Source organism: Parasteatoda tepidariorum, chromosome 2 (assembly GCF_982258835.1).
Source record: "Parasteatoda tepidariorum strain Cologne lab strain chromosome 2, Ptep-v5.0, whole genome shotgun sequence".
Lineage (NCBI taxonomy): Eukaryota > Metazoa > Arthropoda > Arachnida > Araneae > Theridiidae > Parasteatoda > Parasteatoda tepidariorum.
In genome coordinates this window covers 122,609,688-122,625,141 of record NC_141756.1, presented here as the reverse complement: position 1 = coordinate 122,625,141, position 15,454 = coordinate 122,609,688, and the positions used below count along the sequence as shown (strand labels likewise).

Sequence of the window (15,454 nt, the reverse complement as noted above, 5' to 3'; positions counted from 1 at the left end):
CGCAGCCCACTAATTTTAGAAAATATTTAATTCTTGCACAAACAGGATGGTCTAAACAAAATGATCGATCTAAACGAAACTATATTTTACGTTTTTTTTTATACAATAGTTTATAAATAATATATTCTGCACATTTTACTAAAATAATACTTCGTTAGAAATGTTCTGTTTTTTTTAATTTTCAATTACTCGCATTAGTACTTAATTCACATAACCAACTATAAACAAAGTATATGAACCTTCAGATAAAAAATTAAAAAATAGATTTAAAAAAAATAATTTCCTAACTGTAAGAATTAGTTATCGAATTCCACGCTTGTTCCATTTTTAACAGAATAAAATTAAAGGATGTGAACAGCTATAGTTTCTATTTAAATGTACTGTTTGTATTCTTTCGGTTGTATATAAATTTAATGCTTGCATTTTTTTTTTAATATCTGTGATTATTAAGTCTAATTACGTAAAAAGTTTTGCCTAACGTGGTTTTAAAATATTTATCTAATTCGGTTATGAAATTTTTCGTATGAATGCATTGTGCAATGTATGATTGCGCTTTGATTTTAATTTTGATTAATAATAAAATGAATGGAGAAGAAGGAATCCGTATTTAAAATATTCCGTTTCTTTCATTTCTTTGACAATTGATATAAATGAAGTAATTATAAACGCATTTTTAAAATTAGGCTGCATAATCCTTTTTCTACAATGTCTATTTACAGGGTATCTGCTACATTTTAGATTTTCAAATTCATGACTTTCTAGGACTAATTCCAAGAATTTTTCATGACTGCACGAAGTTACTATTTCACCCAGCAAAAACACAACAATAAATTTAAAATAGCATTATAATAACATTAATTGAAATGATAGGCATAACCAAAGCTGTTATACTCTGCATCTTCATATTTCTAGATTTTAAATGAAAAAAAAAAACAGAATTGAAAGAGTTGAAGCAATAAAACAGCTGAAAAAAACACAAAAGAAAATAATTTTTTTTTCTGCAGAATTATATTAAGAAACTTTTCTTGTTCATCGGAAAGGAAAGAAATACACCTGATTTTTCTGTTCTCATTTTGGAATAAAACGAATTCGCCAATGACTGGCTTGCTTCAGCAAAAAATTTGCAATTGATAAAATAAAAAATTATAACAAAAATTCTGAAATCACAGAAGTTTAAAAGATAATTCACTCTAAAAATGCTTTTTCTTTCATTTTTTGAAAGACCATATTTTTTAAAGAACCTGATAAAACATTTTATATTTTAATAAAATATTACTGAGTCGGGATTTTGTTTCAAATTCAGATATTCGGAACACAATGAAATAGGGGGGGGGGACTAAATTCCATTTTAAAAATTAAATATTTCGGCGACTTTCTACGATTTTTTTTTTTAAATAGTTAAAATCATGACATTTCGTGACAAATTTTGTTCAATACCGAAATTCATGCCTTTCTATGACTTCTCATGACTTCCCTGGTGCGCAGATACCCTGTATTTAAATCTTTTTATGTTTTCTTACTTCTCAACTTGTAATTATGTTAACAGTTACATGCATTTTAGTGTTTTTATTCCGTAAAATAACATTCTGAATAAATTTTTTAACCTTATAGGAGGATATATTTAATATTTTTGAATAATAAAAAAGTTGTGAGCCTAGAATTGGCTTCATAAGCAAGATATAAATATACTAGTGCCAATTAATTGTAAATAATAATCCTAAATTAATCCGTATGCATAAATAATCATACGTGAACAATCTATAGTATATAACATTTAACCCTTTGTATCACCGCGTTGCATATCTGCCACATACATGAAAATTCAATCCTATAATGAGCTGGATTTACCTATAAAATCGAACCAAATTCAGGTAAAGAAAATATTGCAAACTCGAGGGAACCAAGTCTTGGTGCAGCTACCAATATTATAATGCGTTTAGCAATAATTGTTCCACAACATAATTGCAGGATATACAATTTTTTTACAACAATCCCCTTGATTGTTTATTTAACTAAGGAGGGATTGAAAAATGTGATGTGAGACTTTGTGACCATAAAAACAACAATTTCAAAATTTTTCACATGAAGTTTTAAATATATTTGAATTTTTGTGATATTTTTCACGATATTGGAGATGTTCAACAAATACTTTTTATCAATAAATTATTAATTTTAAGATCTTAATTTTTTCATTAGTTTTTACACGCTTAATATGATGTATTCTAACATCCGCGTAATTATTTCTTAAATCAGAGTTGTTGAGTTACAAAGGGTAAAATAAATAAAAAATTTTATTACAGTTTAACTTTTTTTTGTATATTTTTTATTTTTTGCTGCAATGAAATGAACATTCTAGAATTGTTTTTCATTAATTAGCTGAAAATTTTACTCGAATTAAATGCTTTGAATTTTCATTAAATCTTTTAATATTAGTTAAATCGTAAAGCATTTACTTTTGAATTTAACTTATTTACTGCATCAGTCATTTGAAAGGCTTCTGGAAAAATTTTCTACCGGAATTTTCAACAAATATAGTAAAGAGAGGATTTTATCGAATTTTATATTTTATGCAGGAAGTGGATTGGTACTCGGAAGGATAAAATATTCTTTAAAAAAATTATTAGGTGTGTTTTTCAAAATTAATCTATTATCTGTAGATTTTTGAGTTGAAGTTATTAGAATAATATTATTGAATAATTGAAGATTATAATTTTTAATTTTTTTTGAAATTTAGTATTTTAAGGTATTTTTACAGATAAAATCCTTAATATTTATACAGGGTGGTTCCAAATTCTTGGAACAAATTTTAAGGGTAGGTGCAGGACATTGTAACAATCATTTATTGTATAGGATTACGTATCATTTATTGTATGAACGCAAGTGAGGCAGTTAGGTGCAAACACGAAAAATAAGAGACGAAAGGAACGACAAATTTTTTTATTGAAAGTGTTGTTGACAAGAGTAATGTTTACAATAACTTGTCAAAATTGCGTTCACCAGTACCGATACATGCTTGACAGCGTCGGTGGAGCGATTGGCCTCACGTTCAAAGATGCCAGTTATTTCACGCACACGTGCAGCCCTTTCGGACATTCGAGCAACTAAAATGGGCTGGCGCATCATCATGCTGAAACCTCATGCGGTGACGAATCTCGATTGGAATATCCTGCAGTAGTTCTGGCAACACATGTTCTAGAAAAATAAGATAACATTCGCCATTAAGTCACGTCAGTAGTAAGTATGGGCCAATCAAAAAGTCGTTGATAAAACCAGCCCACACATCCATACAGAATCGTCGTTAATGCGCATGTGGTCGCGTTGCGTGTGGATTCTCGGTTACTCTACACATGGGAATTGCGCGTATTAAAGTCACACCTTCGCGTGTAAGCGTCGCCTCATCTGTAAATAGTACATGACGTATAAAGTACGTTTTCAGCGCCCATTGCTGTACCACCCAATGAAAAGCCCAGGCGGAAAGGATTATCTACTGGACTCAAAGCTTGTACTCGCTGAAAATGGAAGGGGTGTCAGCGATTTTAATTTAATATTCTACAAATTGTCTGATGATTTAGACCTACATGATGAGCAACAGCTTTTGTACGTAACTCGTGTCTATCAGCCACAATGTCCAAGATGCTTTCTTCCAGGCTTGGACTGCTCGCACTTGTTCGTCGACCAGTTTCATGTCTGGGGAAATAGAAAAACCCCGTTTCACGAAGTTGACGATGTAACAGCTGAAAAATTCTGTGAGCCGGCATTCGTCGATCCGAAAACTGCGCGTGATACATTCGTTGCGCAACTCTGCCGTTACCATTTGTACTTCCGTACATGCAATGCATATCTGATCTTTCGCAATACGTAAAGTCTTCGATCGTAGAATTTAGCGTAATTGAGAATGGGACTTTCCTTTGGCAGCCAACCAACCGATTACGGTGGCCTGCGCAACCAACCGATAACTAAATTTCTCTTTTTTTCTTTATTTCTCCTGTTTCAGCCTCATCCCGTCACTTGCGTCCATACATTCCTGAACAGTAAATGATTGTTACAAAGTCCGGTATCTAACTTTAAAATTTTTACCATGAATTCGGGAACACCCTGTGTATATATATATATATATATATATATATATATATATATATATATATATATATATATATATATATATATATATATATATATATATATATATATATATATATATATATATATACAGGGTGGTCCCGAATTCATGGTACAAACTTTAATGGTAGGTACAGGACATTGTAACAATGATTTATTGTATAGGAATGTATAGTCGCAAGTGACGTGGTGAGGCGTAAACAGGGGAAATAAAAGGAAAGATAAATGGAGTGATAGGTTGGTATCATTGCCGGTAGAGGGTAGTAGATGTCTAGCCGCTGTTGAAAATGATGCATCGCAGTAGGGAAAAGCGCCATTCACAATTGTGCTGCCGTAGACGATGGGTGACTTTACGTATGCAGAAAAAGCAGACATGCATTACATGTACGGCAGTGCAAATGGTAACGGCAGAGCTGCGTTACGAATGTATCGCGCGGAGTATTCTCTTCGACGGATGCCGGATCATAGAATTTTTCAACGGTTACATCGTCAACTTTGTGAAACAGGTGCGTTCGACGTCAACAGACATTACGCTGGTCGATTAAGAGCTGTACGCACTCCAAGGCTGGAAGAAAGCATCTTGAACATTGTGGCTGATAGACCCGAGACAAGCACAAGAACTGTTGCGCGTGACGTAGGTGTGAGTCATCAGACTGTATGCAGAGTGTTAAACGAAAATCGCTTACACCCCTTCCATTTTCAGAAAGTACAAGCATTGAATCCGGCAGATTATCCTCTCCGCGTGAACTTCTGCCTGTGGGTGATGCAGCAATGTGCGTTGCAGCCGGATTTCGTAGGTGATGTGCTATTTACAGATGAAGCGACATTTACACGCAAGGGTGTCTTTAATGCCCACAATTCCCATGTGTGGGCAACCGATAATCCACATGCAACGCGTCCACATGTGTTTCAACAACGTTTCTGTATTAATGTGTGGGCTGGTATTGTGAACGACTTTTTGATTGGCCCATACTTACTACCCACGCGACTCAGTGGCGGGAGCTATCTTATTTTTCTGAAAGAAGTGTTACCACAACTGCTGCATGATGTTCCGATCACCATTCGTAACCGCATGTGGTTTCAGCACGATGGGGCGCCAGCACACTTCAGCATTGATGTACGGAATTACCTGAATGCCACGTTTGGTGCTCGATGGATTGGGCGTGGTGGACCAATCCCTTAGCTACTCCGATCTTCCGATTTATCGAGCCTCGATTAATTTTTATGGGGACATCTAAAGCATCTTGTTTATGAGACTCCAGTTGACTCAGATCAGGATCTCGTCGCTCGCATATCTGTAGCTGCTGCAGGTGTGCGTGAAATACCAGGCATCTTTGAACGTGTACTCCAATCGCTCCACCGTCGCTGTCAAGCATGTATCGCTTCTAGTGGATGCAATTTTGAACACTTACTGTAAACATGACACTTGTCAACAACGCTTTCCATAAAATCTTTGTTTTTCCTTTCGTCCGTTATTTCTCCTGTTTACGCCTCACCGCGTCACTTGCGACTATACATTCCTATACAATAAATCATTGTTACAATGTCCTGTACCTACCATTAAAGTTTGTACCATGAATTCGGGACCACCCTGTATATATATACTACTTAAAGTACAATACTGCTGTCTGAAAATTTCATCTTGACTAATTATATATATTAATTAATTATTCCTTTTTTAAAACAGTAACGTTGAAAAGCAGTTTATACAAAAGAGTTGTAAAGTTTGGAAGATTGTTGTGCAGTAGTTTTCCATAGTCACCACCTTTAATATTGATTTCAAAATTTTTGTCAAAAATGAAGTAATGCATATTAGTGCACTCACATTATTATTTAAGCGAGGAGGAAAGAAAACATAGGATCAAAAACTGTCGAATCAAAGGTAATGGATGGGATGGGATGAAAAACATCAAAACCAGTAACTGATGAAATTAGGAGTTTCTAAATCACATTTAAACTACTCTTTCGTTTCTTTAAGGTATTCAAACAAGTTTTGATTTTTCAGTAAGTAGGGGAGAGTGGGGTCAATTGTAACAGGGTACGATTGTAACAGAGCAAAAATTTCGAGTGTCGGGTTCTAGATTTGGTTCCTAGGTGGCGCACAAGGTGTATTTAATAAATCTACATGTACACCCCTGATGGCAACCATTTTTATGTACTTTTGAAAGAGTTAGATCACAAAAGATATTTTCACGCCACGCAAGTACTTTTTTTGATATTAGAATATTATATTGTAACAAAGTAATTTTGTTTAAACAAATAAAAATTAGTAACCGAATATGTAAGTGGACACCTTAATTAACATTTCAATAAGAAAAAGATTAGTTTTGCTAATTAACTAGCATTGTTTTTAACAAATGAAGCTGAAGTGGCGTCTTGGGGACAATTGTAACAATAAGTAAAGGGACGATTGTAACAGCTGAAAATAAATAATCTTATGTTTACAAACCATTACTTAAGCCTCTAAGAACCACCAATAGTTTCCTATATCATTTATATTACGTTGCATGTGCATTATTTTATTTGTCACCTTTCACAGCATAAATTAAAATTTTTAACCCCTTAAAGTTAAAAGCTTAACCCTTTAGGTCTCCGCTCATTATTATTTTTACTCCTAAAATATCACTACTATTTTGATCAATAAAGAAATATATCACAACTATGATACTATGTATAATTAACTATGTTTTAGTTGAATTTATGAACTGTTACAATTGACCCCGAAAGTTGGGACAATTGTAACAAGTGCTCGACTGTCAAAAATTGTTAATAACTAATATAATAACATTTAAAATTAGGTATTTATTTTTTTTCTAGTAGAGGATAGTCTACTTTACTCGTCTGTCAATTAATACTAATAATATATTGGATTTTTTTGTTAGTTAAAAATAGTTAAGTAAAAAATGTTACAATTGACCCCACTCTCCCCTACTATCTTCAGTTTGATAGATATTTTTTCTCTTCTCTGAAATATTAGTTATGTTAATGTTATATACTATTTTGCTTAAATAATAATTATTAAAAAATGTTTATAAAGGGCAATCAATATGAAATAATCTGCATGCGTAATTGTTTGTTAGCTAGTTAATTTTGAAAGGTGTTCCGTAAATACCACTTTCAGTATATATTTTTGAAATTTTTGTCAAAATTGAAGCAATTGAAGTTAGTGCTCGTCAATTAATATTTTAGTAAAGAAAGAAACAAAAAAATACTATCCCAGCGAATCACTTTAAAAAGGAAAGCGAGGTTAAAGGAATCTAAACCTGTTTGATTGCCAAAATAAAACGGAGAGTAGTTGAAACCTGATTTTTATGAATTAATCCTACTTTTATAAGACAATCAAGCTGGTTTTGTTGTCTTTATTTTTCACTTTTGTCTAGAAATTTGACGAAGTTGGATGATTCATTTCTTTATTCTCTCAATATTAAATTATCTCCGAATTAAGATTAATTTGCATCTCCCAACTTGCTAAGTTATTTTGTTTTGAGAGGGGTACTGAAAAGCCCAATACTAAGGGTGATTAGTTCAAGCATCCAGTATATAATTTCTTTATTTCAGGTTTCTTGAAGCATATATTCATATATAGTCTCAGGCATAATCGGGTATTCCGTCAGAGGTCAGCACAGCGCCATCTTAAGATTTTGAACTGATATCAAATACCACGTGTTACGTTATTTTAAAACTTATAATATTTTCAGTATAATTATTGTAGCAGAAACTTAATAAATTACAAGACAAATATATTAAGTTAGGCAAATATATAAAATTAATAAGTTACAAGGCAAACCAAAATTTTTATAAAAAGAGACACTGAAAAGTTAAGACATTTATTTATTTATGCAAAAATATCACATTTTCATACTAATAGAGGTTTTGGAATAATTTATTTAGTTTAATTTATTTTAATCTAATTTTGAGTAAAGTTAATCAGCAAATAGGTAAATGAAAATATTTTCCTTACAGCTTATTATAAGCCACCAAACTTGTTTGATTAAATAATAAATTCATAAGTAATAAGTTAAAATTTTTCGCTGGCATGAATAAATAAAACTAAAGTGATAAAATATAAAAACCAATTAATGTAATAAAAGATAAAAACCAATTTTTTTACTAGAAAACCTATTCATTTAAAATGGTAAAACTTCATTACTAATAGAATTTATATGGAGTTAAAAAATTCGGATTTTATCATTTTTAAAAATGTTTTCTTCATTAAAAAGAAAGCGATGGAGAAACCTTTTGTCTGGAAAAATTCGTGTGCATAAAAAAATTGAAGTTGATTATAGTACATATAGTTCGTTAGAAGCATCTTAAGAGTTTTTTTTTCCTCGCGAGTGAAGAAAATAAGAAATTTTTCTAATGATGTTTTTAAGGAATGCGTTTAGCAATCCTTTAAATCTTAAGAGAGCTAGTATCTCCGAGAAGTTATTTTTAAAAAAAACGGTTACATGAATGGTGTATAAAATTTACAATTTGTAATGTATAAGACAGTTAACAAAGAAAAATAAGGATGGAACTTTTTGCTTACATTCTTTATCTTTCAAAAGCAAGAATTCCTCTTCTTCTGCTTAAAGAGAAGGAGGCAGGTAACGTTAGAGTCAATCCAGCAGATTCTAATGAGTCAGGCATACACTATAATGTCGGGTAATTGTGAACAAATCCTCAAAAGCTGAAAAATAATAAATTAGAATTTAAAAATCAGTCGTTTTTTCTGATTACAGGAACCGTGAAAAAAATTTTAATTGATAATATTCAATAGTTTACCATATTATTTGTTCAAATTAAAATACTAAAATTTAGTGTTTTCATTATATTTTTTTTTTTACTTTTGATTCAGTGTGATTATAATTATAATTAATACCTAAATTATTTTAAGGAATCACTATCTTTTTATTGCATTATATATCACAGTATATGCTTTATTGATTGCATAAGCAAATTTAAATTTTTATTTTATTATGGTGTTAAAGAAAAATAAGCTATTCAAATATTTGAATTTTTTTTCTTCTAAATGAAATATTTAATAATTGAAATTTATTTATAATGTTGAATGTCCTAACAGCATGGCAAGAATTATAAATTAAATATGATAACCAAAATTAGCGTAACAAATAATTTTGAAAATATGTAAAATATTTTTCAAAAATTGAATTTTAATGAGGAGAGACCCGAAGAGAGTTCCGATATTTCCATTAACAGACCAAGTTTATAAGAGAGAGAGAGAGAGAGAAAGTCAATCTTAACATAAAGATAAAGTGACTAAACACAAATTGACAATGAATAGTACCCGGATACACTCAAAATACATTCAAAATAATTTTTGCGATTGAGGGAAATAAGAAATTTTGCTCATGATGCTTTTAAAGATCTTTTTGGAGATCTTACGAGAACTAGAATCTCCAATAAGTTATTAAAAAAACTGGTGTATAAAATTTAAAATTTGCAACGTATAAAACAGTTAACAAAGAAAAATAAGGATGGAACTTTTTACTTACAGTCTTTATCTCTCAAAAGCGACAATTCCTCTTCTTCTGCTTAAAGAGAAGGAGGCAGGCAATGTTAGTCAATCTGGCCGATTCCAATAAGTCAGGCATACACTTATATGTCGGGTATTTGTGAGCAAATCCTTAAAAACTGAAATATAATAAATTAGAATTTAAATGAAGCGTTTTTTCTGATCACAGGAAGCACGAAAAAAAATTGAAGAGAAAATGTGGAGTGGATAGTTGAATCTATGAATGCAAAAACCAAAAACCGGGATGATACTGAAAAATCACACTGAAGGGAAAAATATTTGAGAGAAATTGAATGAAGTGCTGTGAAACATATTAGATAAAAACCAGAAACCAAACTGAAAATTTCTTCGGAAAAATATGGTAGACATAATGAATGAAAAGCTAAAACTAAATGAAAAAAAGAGAAATAAAAACTGGAAAAAAAAATCTAAATCAAATAAGAAAAAAAATAAGGAAAAAATTGGAAAAACGAAACACATGAAATGTAGAATTCGAATTGGAAAATAAAACTGAATACACTGATAAGAAATTATAACACATAATTAAAAATTGAAAAAGTATTTTGTAAAAAATTTAAACCCATACTAGTATTGAAACATGCAATGAAACAGACATTAATTTGAAACAATAAAAAAACAGGGCATAGAAAAAAAAAAGAAAAGAAAAATTTGAAAACAAACTGATCAAAAAATGGGACGACAAAACACGAATTGAACTTCAATTGATACGAACAAAAAAATGGTATTTACATTGTAAAAAACCAGAACTAAAAAAAAACTAGAAAAAAACGAAAACAAAAAAGAAAAAAAAGTTGATAAGTAATTTTAAAAAAATAACTTGAAAATTTGACAGGATAAAATTTGAATATTAGAAATGTGGAAAAAGCAAGATTAAAAAACTGAGAAATGAAAAATATTGAAAAATACAACGACAGAAGTCACGGATGGAATTTATCAGATGTAGTAAAAAAATAGAAAGCTTAAATTTAAACAAAAATGAAAAAAAAACTGTGAAACAAAGAATTGCGAAAAATATGGAGAAAAACTGGAGGAAAAGACAAGATTGAGCACACTGAAAAAAAGTATTGAAAAATATTGAAAGAATATCAATGGAAAATACCAAAAAATATAAACTGAAAACACACCAAATAGTATGAAAGCAAAATGCAAAAAATGGGAAAAAACGCAAAACACATTTAAGAAAAACAATAGAAAACACACTGATTGAAAAATCAGTGGAAAAACAAACTGAGAAAATCCAACTGAGAACACACACACAAAGAAAGAGAAAATACCAATGGAAATTACACAGACAGAACTGATGAACTACATTGAAAAAACCAAATGAACAACACTGAAAAAACAACTCATGAACCTATTTAAAGAAATACAGATAAACCACATTGAGGGAAAAAATTCAGACGAAACAAACTAATAAAACGCTGAAAAGTTATTTTTAGTTAATTTTAAAATAAAAAGACGCAAAGTTTGTTTTAAAAAAAAATATGAGATAACATTAAAAAATTGGAAAAACTTAAAAAAAGACGAGAAAAGCAAAGAAAACTTTGAAAAGACGAAGCACGCGATACAAAGTTTGTATCATTTAAAAAAAGAAGGAAGATAAGGTGACGAAATAGAGATGAATCGTCAAATGCAATAGAGATAATCTAATTTGTTATCAACTAAAGGAAGATAGAAAAAAAAAGCGCAATGGGAGAAAAGAATGAAAAAAGAGAAAAAAAGCTTTGAAATTTCACAAAAAATGGAAGAAAAAAAACAATAGAAAAATAAGGAAAACACAATAGAAAAAAGGAAAATTTCACACAGGAAAAAAATAGAAAAAACACAGAAAAAATAAAAATAAAAACAATGGAAAAATACAATGGATAAAATTGAAATTAAAAAAACACCATAGGAAAAATCGGAGAAATACAATGAAAAATGCAAAAAAACGATGAGAATACAAAAAACACAATGGAAGAAAAATTAAACCCTGGAAAAAAAATCAAAAAATACACTGGAAAAAATTAAAAAAACACAATGGAAAAAAACCGAATGGAAGAAACACAATGAAAAATACACAATGGAAAAATGAAAAAACACACCTGCAAAATGAAAAAAAAACAATAGAAAAATAAGGAAAACACAATGGAAAAAAGAAAAATTTCACAAAGGAAAAAGTCGAAAAAACACTGAAAAAATAAAAATAAAAACAATGGAAAAATACAATGTACATAATTGAAATTAAAAAAACTCCATAGGAAAAATCGGAGAAATACAATGGAAAAATGCAAAAAAACGATGAGAATACAAAAAACACAATGGAAAAAAAATTAAACCCTGGAAAAAAAATAAAAAAATACACTGGGAAAAATTAAAAAAACACAATGGAAAAAAACCGAATGGAAGAAACACAATGAAAAATACACAATGGAAAAATGAAAAAACACACCTGCAAAATGGTAAAAAAACAATAGAAAAATAAGGAAAACACAATGGAAAAAAGGAAAATTTCACACAGGAAAAAGTCGAAAAAACACTGAAAAAATAAAAATAAAAACAGTGGAAAAATACAATGGACATAATTGAAATTAAAAAAACTCCATAGGAAAAATCTGAAAAATACAATGGAAAAAACACAGATTTGAAAAATGTAAAAAAACGATGAGGGTACAAAAAACACAATGGAAAAAAATTAAAAAACCCCGGAAAAAAATGAAAAAATATACAGAAAAAAATTTAAAAAACACAATGGAAAAAAACCGAAAAAAAAGAATGGAAGAAACACAATGGAAAAATGAAAAAACACACCTTCAAAAATGGAAAAAACCTATAGAAAATTAAGGAAACACAATGGAAAAAAGGAAAATTTCACGCAGGATAAAATCGAAAAAACACTGAAAAAATAAAAACAATGGAAAAATACAATGGATAAAATTGAAATTAAAAAAACTCCATATGAAAAATACAATGGAAAAAATAGAAAAAAAACACAGATTGGAAAAATGTGAAAAAACGACGAGAATACAAAAAACACAATGGAAAAATGTTAAAAAACGATGAGAATACAAAAAACACAATGGAAAAAAATTAAAAAACCCTGGAAAAAATCAAATAATACACTGGAAAAAATTAAAAAAAACACAATGGAAAAAAACCGAAAAAAAAGAATGGAAAATACACAATGGAAAAATGAAAAAACACACCGGAAAAATGGAAAAAAAACAAAAGAAAATAAGGAAAACAACGAAAAAAGGAAAATTTCACACAGAAAAAAATCGAAAAAACACTGAAAAAATAAAAACAATGGAAAAATACAATAGATAAAATTGAAATTAAAAAAACTCCATAGGAAAAATCGGAAAAATACAATGGAAAAAAGAGAAAAAAAACACAGATTGGAAAAATGTAAAAAAAAACGATGAGAATACAAAAAACACAATGGAAAATAATTTAAAAAACACTGGAAAAAATTAAAAAAACACAATGTAAAAAAACCGAAAGGAAGAAGCACAATGTAAAAAAACCGAAAGGAAGAAACAGTATGGAAGAAACACAATGGAAAAATGAAAAAACACACCGGAAAAATGGCAGAAAACAATAGAAAAATAAGGAAAACACAATGGAAAAAAAGAAAATTTCACACAGGAAAAAATCGAAAAAAACACAGAAAAAATAAAAACAATGGAAAAATACAATGGATAAAATTGAAATTAAAAGAACTCCATAGGAAAAATTGGAAAAATACAATGGAAAAATAGAAAAAAAACATAGATTGGAAAAATGTAAAAAAACGATGAGAATACAAAAAACACAATGGAAAAAAATTAAAAAACCCTGGAAAAAATCAAATAATACACTGGAAAAAATTAAAAAAAAACACAATGGAAAAAAACCGAAAAAAACAGAATGGAAGAAACACAATGGAAAATACACAATTGAAAAATGAAAAAACACACCGGAAGAAGGAAAAAAAAAACACAAAGTAAAAACGCAATGGCAAAAATAGAAAGAAAAACAATGGAAAAAAATATAGAAAAAATACGAAGGAAGAAATATAAAAATTACTCAATCGAAAAAGAAAGAAATTGAAAGGAGACAAAAAAAACACTTTGAAATTACACAAAAAATGGAAAAAATAGAAAAATAAGGAACAATGGAAAAAAGGAAAATTATGCACAGGAAAAAATAGAAAAAAATACTGAAAAACTTAAAAATAAAAAACAATGGAAAAATTGGGAAACGCTGAGAAAGAAAACGAAAAAATACAATGGATAAAATGGAAAATAAAAAACTCCACAGGAAGAAATCGGAAAAAAAAACCGGAATAAATTAAAAAAACACAATGGAAAAATGAAAAAAATAAAACAAAGTAAAAAGAACAATGGGTGAGAAAAAACTATGAAAAAAAAGCAATAAAAAAAGAGCAATGAAAAAAATATAGAAAAAGTACTAAGGAGAAAATATAAGAATTACACAATGGAAAAAAAATATAAGAAAAAGATAATGGAAAAATTGGAAACGAAACAATTAAAAAAAATTTAAAATGCATCAATGGAAAAAAATTTAAAGAAAAAGCAAAAAAAATTTGGAAAAGAAACAATGAAAATAAAACGTGGAAAAAGGCACAATGGAAAAGTAAAACTTCTGAAAAGTGAAAAAAATAGGGACAAACACAGTGGAAAGAGTCTCAGAAAACAATGAAAAACTGAAAAGAAATGGAAAAGACCGGAAAAAAAAAGTAACAAAAGTATGGAAACGCAAAAGCAATGAGATGACGGAACGACCGATATTCGTCGCATATAATTAAACGCGGATGTAGGAGGAATGATGAATATTGCGGAATGTGTGACGGGATCCCTCGAACGAAAATGTACCAAACGGAAAAAAACCGGACAAAATTTTGCCTTTTTTTTTACCCTGAAGAAAAAAACGCAATATAAGATTACTTACTCAACCTTTTAAGGATTACTTTCATACAAACAGAAATTCAAGATAAATAAATAATTTACCTTATTATTAAGTATTATTAGTAAGCTTACCTTTACAAAGAGCAGAATCACATACCATTTTTTAAGCTAGTAAAACTTACCGATAGTTACCTTACCTTATCATTAATGACTGTTAGACGTCTTTACAAGGCTTCTTGCTCATTTTTCTTTATATTCTGAGGGAAAATTAAAGATCATTAAATTCATGAAAATTAAAGATCATAGCGAATGTTGAACTGTATCCCAGTGAAATGTCTGAAACTTTGGTTGTGTTACTTCGGTCTTTGACAAACTTCCTTTTCTGCATACTTTTGTTTTGTGTTCAAAATTCTAGGTACCCACCTCGCTGAGATTTTTCTATAATCCAAATCTTCACGAATTATGCTTTGCATACTTCCATAACTCATCTTTGTCCCAGCACAAATTTCTCGAACTTTCATTCGTCGGCCATTATGAATAAGGTCTGTAGTAAGACTCAATCTTGGTTGAAGAGCATGAGACTAGTTTTCAATTTTTTAACGGCCCTGTTTAAATGACTAATGCCGTTTGCATACTTGAGCTCTAGACAGGATATTATTGCCAGAGTTTGCCTGTAATCTGCTCAAGATGTCAGTACATTTGACATTTCCTCTCGTTAAAAATTTTATTATTATGTGCTCTGCAACTGCATTAGAAACGTTTTCGCTTACTTCTGATTCAAGTTACTAAAAAAAAAAAAAAAAGAAAAAAAAAAGAACGAGAACTACAGTGCCAAACAATTATTTAAATTCTAGATAGTTTATTGTAACCATGATAATGAAAATCGTCTGCTGCTATTAGAAAAGTCTCA

The 15,454-nt window shown here is 29.6% G+C and overlaps 1 long non-coding RNA gene across 1 annotated transcript in view; it reads right to left on the bottom strand.

The window, feature by feature from the left end:
- LOC122270877 (uncharacterized) overlaps positions 1 to 15,454 on the bottom strand; it is a 112,775-nt gene that overhangs the window by 88,882 nt on the left and 8,439 nt on the right. Inside the window, exons 2-3 of the long non-coding RNA XR_015431784.1 lie at positions 9,615 to 14,801; positions 8,648 to 8,788 (exon numbers count right to left, since the gene is read on the bottom strand). This is a non-coding gene — a long non-coding RNA (uncharacterized LOC122270877). The remainder of the gene's footprint in view (positions 1 to 8,647; positions 8,789 to 9,614; positions 14,802 to 15,454) is intronic.